Source organism: Homarus americanus, unplaced genomic scaffold (genome assembly GCF_018991925.1).
Source record: "Homarus americanus isolate GMGI-L3 unplaced genomic scaffold, GMGI_Hamer_2.0 scaffold34921, whole genome shotgun sequence".
NCBI classification, from domain to species: domain Eukaryota; kingdom Metazoa; phylum Arthropoda; class Malacostraca; order Decapoda; family Nephropidae; genus Homarus; species Homarus americanus.
Genome location: NW_024741901.1, coordinates 19,615,544 through 19,621,936, shown reverse-complemented (window position 1 = coordinate 19,621,936; position 6,393 = coordinate 19,615,544).

The window sequence follows — 6,393 nt, the reverse complement described above, 5'->3', positions numbered from 1 at the left end:
TACCATGTTACATCTATTTGAGGATGGATATGCAGTGTAGTTATATGCTAGTAGTATAGTGTTAAATCATGACAACTTCAGCTTACGAGGATATGAGACCATTTAGTCTGTACAGAATTCCTTTACACAATATGGAATTTAAGGATCATGTTACCGCCACAGTAAAGATAAACTAGAAGAGAGAGAGAAAGAAAGGGATAACCACAATAAGATAAACTAGGCGAGAGAGAGAGAGGGTGAGAGAAGAGATATAGTGTTGACGACGAATTTGCTGACGAATTTGCTGAGGTGTTTTAATATGAAACAGATGGCCCTCGCCTCCGGGCTGTGATTGCCCTCGACGGTAGTCTACCGATTTCTACAGGACAGACAAGTTGGTTCAGACCACTAGACCCTAAAACGTGAGTGATCGTGAAGTATTAGAATCTTCTAAGAAACTCTAAATAACTTTAATAAGTATATTTATGTACTGTAATATGGTCATATTATACAAATTGTCCCCAGATGTATCAACAGTTATAACATGTGAGTTATATTTAAGATGTTAACAGGCTATGTACTGTATATTGATTGTATTATTCATTCTATGTGTCCTGAGATAACAGCATTTGTTATATGTGACTTGTTCTTTGACAAGTTTTGACCGAATTATATGGTACGAGTCAACGTTGAGGGTTTATTTCTCCAGCAACAAACCAGTAACGCTCCTATGAGCGTTAACAGTCAAAACGTATACGGGAGGACTGTCGAAGGGAATTCTCAACTACGATGAGGACCAACGCCCCGAGTTCAGCGTGGGCGATCGGTCACGTCTCTGATTACTTTTCCTTTTCATTTATCTTCTTCACCAAAAGATCTGCTCGCTAGCCGCCCGGGCGATCGGTCACGTCTCTGTCACTCACTGTTGGCAAGTACTGGGCATGCACCGGCTCCTGAATGTACCTGAACCCGCTCGTGTTGGTCAAGTCTTGTCTTGAAAGAGCTCACACTCGGTGCCGTCACAACACTCTCTGGTAGATTGTCCCAGGAGTTCACAACCCTCACTCCGAAAAAGTTTGCCCTCACTGTTTTCTGGATTTGCGGCTTCTTCAATCTTGAGCTGTGACCCCTTGTGGGGCGAGCGTCCGCCAGCTCCAAGTAAGGACACCCGACTGAGTAGTGCCCCCTGAGATGCTTATGCACCTCAACTAGGTCACCCCTTGCCCGTCTGTAGTATAAGCTAGGCAAGTTCAGGCGCTCCAACCTCTAAGGGTAGCTGAGGTGCCGAAGTGCAGGCAGTCTGGTGGCCCTCCTTTGAACATTTTCAACCAACTGACAGTCCTTAGCATATCTCGGGGACCAGACGGGGTGACAGTACTCCAGATGGGGAAGCACTTTACTCTTGAAGATCGTTACGAGGTACGGACCGTCTAGATATCTGAACGACCTTCTTATAAGACCCAATAATTTATTTGCCTGGTTTACCTTCTTCTCGCAATAGCCCGAGAACTTCAGCTCATTGTCAACATACACACCTAGGTCCTTCTCACATTCAGTCTCAACTAGTGCAGTTTCTTCATCCCGTTGGGACATATGATACGCCTCCTTGCCGTTGGTACGCCCCAGGTGCATCCTCTTACACTTCATGACATTGAATCTCAGCAGCCATTTCTTCAACCATTCTTGAAGCCCACATAGGTCCTTCTGCAGCTCCTCACAGTCCGCTTGGTTCTCAATTTCCCGAAATAACTTGGCGTCATCAGCAAACATTTGTATGGAGGAGTGTACAACGTCAGGCATGTCATTTATGAAACAAACAAACAACAGCAGGCCCAATACACTGCCCTGTGGTACCCCACTTGTGACAGGTAAGGATGACGTTTTCGTGCCATTAATCACCACACACTGCTTGCGGTCATGTAGAAAGTCTTCTATCCACGCAAGGACATTTCCCCGAATTCCGTACCCTTCCAGTTTTATTTTCAGCCTTTCATGGGGTACACTGTCGAAAGCCTTGGCAAAATCTAAGTAAATATTGTCGATATTACTACCCCGTTCCAGAATATGGGTCCAAATATCCAATACCTTGAGCAGTTGTGTTAAGCAGGAGCGCCTCGGCATAAAACCGTGTTGGCAATCCTTCACAAGGTTGTTTCGTATTAGATGTTCCATTGCGGCATCTCTGATAATAATCTCAAGTACTTTACATATTATGCTGGTCAGGCTCACCGGTCTATAGTTGTTCGTGGAGTGACGATTGCCCTTCTTGAAGATAGGACTCACATAAGCCACTTTTCATTCACTGGGGACCATTTGTTCATCCAGGCATTTACAAAACAGGATCTTCAGGGGCTCGGTAAGCTCGTTGTACAACTCTCTTAGCACTCTAGGATGTACCATGTTAGGGCCGGGACTCTTATGGACCTTTAGCCTGGACAGTTTATTTCTAATACCCTCTTTTGTGAACACAATGTGGGTCAGTGCTGTGTCGAACCGTCTGTCCTCAAACGCAGGAAGGTTAATTGCATCCTCTCTTGGGAACACCGAGGAAAACAAGCTGTTCAATGCCTCAGCTTTATCCTGGTTAGAATCTGCGTAACTACCATCCACCAGCCTCAGGTCTGGTTGCTTCATCCATGCGGCGTTCGTCCCCAGAGTCTTGCTTTCAGGAAAATATTTTGTCATTGTCGTCTTGAGTGTGAGCAGATGCTCGCCAATTTCGGTCGCCGGGCACTGAACCTCGCTACTTTGAAAAAATCGGTCTAGCCTGGTAAACATAGCGACGTTGTTCACGTTGACTCGCCTGTGCCATAGTTCCATTTGTTGACAGAAGGCATTCATCTTATCTTGGACATCGATGATGGAAGCATTTTTTCCTTGTAGAGAGCAATTCAACACATTCATCTCTCGAAAGATGTCCGACAGATAAGCTAGGCGTGCGATGAGTGTTAAATACGAGGTTACCCCACCGTGCCAACAGAAGCATATTACCCCAGCCAAAATGTAGTTTTTACCCCGGTTGGGGTAATTACCCCAAGTTTGAGAACCACTGTTGTAGAGGATAGTAAGCATTTAACTACCTAATTTTTACCTAACGACCACTCAAACTGAATATGACCAAGACGGAAAACGAGGCCCGATCAGTATCGAAGAGAAAAAATAAAGATATTCTGGAGGGTTTTACCCCTGTATATCCAGCTCAACTGCTTTTCTGCGGGCTAATTGGTTTAACGCAATTTCAATCTCTTTAACAGAGCATCAAATCCTGAACTGGCCAGTGTTTTCTCAAAGGGGAGAACGCGTGGAAACTCGACTACCTGTTCACATACTGTATGCTGCACCATACGGAACTTTACAGCAAAATATTTAGTCTCAGCTTGGTGTGTGGACGTATCAAGAGGAAATTAAAATTACGACCTCTGGTAATGCCGCTGACAGTTGTGAGGAATAATAAATCATGATATTCCTAGCACCATGTTGAGGTTTTCGATCACGTCCCATCTCTATCATAAAAAAAAAAAAAAAAAAAAAAAAAATCAGACCCTACCTGAGGTATTCCACATTTTAACTTACGAAATGTGTAAGCAACAGCAGTGTAATATTGATAATTATACGTTCATTTTGTTACAGGCCGCCCACATTTTTTTTTATCGCCGTGGCTAATCATACGGATAAATATAGTCACGTTATCTCACAATGGTCGATAAATCTTACGCTAGTCACGTTGTCTCGCTCGAGGTAATTGAAGAGATTTGTCCGTACAATTAGTCTGGACCTTTTCTTATTCTTAATAAGAAACATTCGTTGTAGGTTTTTTTTTTATCAATTCCATGAATATTTAAAAAAGGCGATTGAAAATGTCCAAAGAAGGACCATCAGACTGGTGCCTGCACTTTGGTACCTCAGCTACCTTGACAGATTAGAGCGCCTGAACTTGCCTAGTTAATACTACAGACGGGCAAGGGGGTACATAATTGAGGTGTATAAACATCTCAAAGGGCATGACTCAGGCCAGTGCCCTTACCTGGAGCTGGCGGACGCTCGCCCCTCAAGGAGTCGCAGCTCAAGGTTGAAAAAGCTATAAGCCCAGAAAACTGTGAGGGATAAAATTTTCGGAGTGAGTTGTGAACTCTTGGGACCATCTGCCAGAGAATGTTGTAACGGCACCGAGTGTGAGCTCTTTCGAGACCAGACTTGACAAGCATTGAAGCAGGGCTTTTTTTTATTATATATATATATATTTTTTTTTTACGGGGATTAGCCCACAGGTCACCGACCCACATCGGGGCCTGGGGGCGAAAATGTAAAAATTATTCATAGTAAATGAAATTTATATTAAAAAGTAATAATAATAATAATAAACTTTAAAGAAATACAAAATTAAAAAAATAAAAATAAGAGAAACACTACGTGTATGTTGTGTTGCTCAGTAAGAGAAACAATTGAGACCTGCAATTGTGTGTAAATGAGCCTCCCCGTTTGGTAGCTGCCTACTACCTAGGTTCAGATACATTCAGGAGTTAGTGCATGCCCATTGCCCAGTACTTGCCAACAGTGTGAAACAGAGACGTGACCGATCGCCCAAGCGGCTAAAGAACCGATCAGTGGTGAAGAAGATAAAAGCAAAAGTAGCTATGAATATGTTTTCTATTAATCTGAGGAATAAATGAAGAACCCTAGTTTACCAGTACATCTATTTTGATCTGTATAATGATCAATGTCGCAAGGAGTTCAATTTAATAAATACAATGAGCATCACCTTCTTTCAGGACTTATTTTTGATCAACATAATAGTTATCCGTACGTAGGCAATTTTTTTCCATTTTCTCTAAGCAGCATAAACTATGGAAAAGAAAACAAAGAAATCACGGCGGTACAATTTATTTACACAAGAAAGGTTTCCCAAAGTAAACTGTATATCGTCTTATCACTTATACTCTATTTACATAGCAGCTAAGAATGCACAAAAACGCCGTTTACATTACAATATAAGCAGACTGCCAAACTATCAGTAATTGCTGCGAATCTTTTAGTACTTGTATTTTGACTTCATAATTTCAAAACGTTACCTGTAAATTTAGTACCAATAATTTTATCTTTGCATAACCCAGAATAGAGTGACACTTCTTTTCTCGTTTTAAGATTTAGTAATATTCCAGGAATAAACTCGTAGACAGGTTTGCAATTTCTAATCATGTAAAACATGGTGAATGCATACCTACTGTATAGAAAGTGTTTAACTACTGTATAAAAAGTGTTTAACTGTCTTAAAGATATATCCGTGCACGAGGGATCTACACAATCTATTTTCACGTGTGTTGATGTTACGTACAGGCGAGTTACATATTCACTTATACATGTCAACGATCGGTTATGAGAATGTAATTAGTTTGCACAAAACATTAATAATTGTCCATGAAATCCGAAGAACACATGCTTGTCTGCACACACACACATTATATATATATATATATATATATATATATATATATATATATATATATATATATATATATATATATATATATATATATATATATATATATATATATATATATATATATATATATATATATATAAGCGAATTAGGAGGGATTTATCGAGGATTTGGAGTTAAGACAACCAGTTCGTTTTGTTAAAAGTCAGGACTATGCATGGTGGAGGCTGCTGCAGTGCAAGCGTTGCTCACAATGGAGATTTTTATATGATACTGGATTATGTATCACACACAAATCGTTTACAGAGTCGAGACTTGAATATAACCGCGGGTTATGGGCATTCCACCCGATTTGAAACTTCTCTATGAAGATGGTTCATAGTCGGTTCAGGAAAATTCAGCAGGGTCGAATCTTACATATGATTGATTCATGAGCGGTTCAGGAGAGTCGAGGATTTACCAACTAGTCAGTGGACCTAGTGACTTCCCTATCCTTGCAGAGTGGAGTCGTAACCTTCAGGAAGGCGCGTGAAGCCTCCCTGAAGAAATGCCTCCAGGTCCTAGTGAGGGAGGACTTAGGAAGTGGTTCCTCTCCCGAAGGTGTGTGGGCGTCATGGCGGGTGAGGGTGCGAGATACTGAATCCTTCCAGAAGCCCCGAGTAGTGGCGATGGTCCGTCTGGAGGGTGCCAGTCGCTCAAGACCCAGGGTTGGCAACCTGGAACAAGCCTCAGTGGTTAGATACACAGTCAGATCAACAGTGGTTGGTGTACTATTATGAAGGGGTCTAATAGAAACGAAAGAGTAAGAGAGGAAGAAAGTACGCGTATTAACTGGAAAGAACCCAGTGAAATTGGGAGTAAGAGAAACAATAGCTTGAATGAAACCTTACTGTATGTCTATACCGAGGTATTTCGTCAACCTTCAGTACTAGTACAACGGTTTATCGTCTAAAAGGTTAATTTCTTTACATAATATC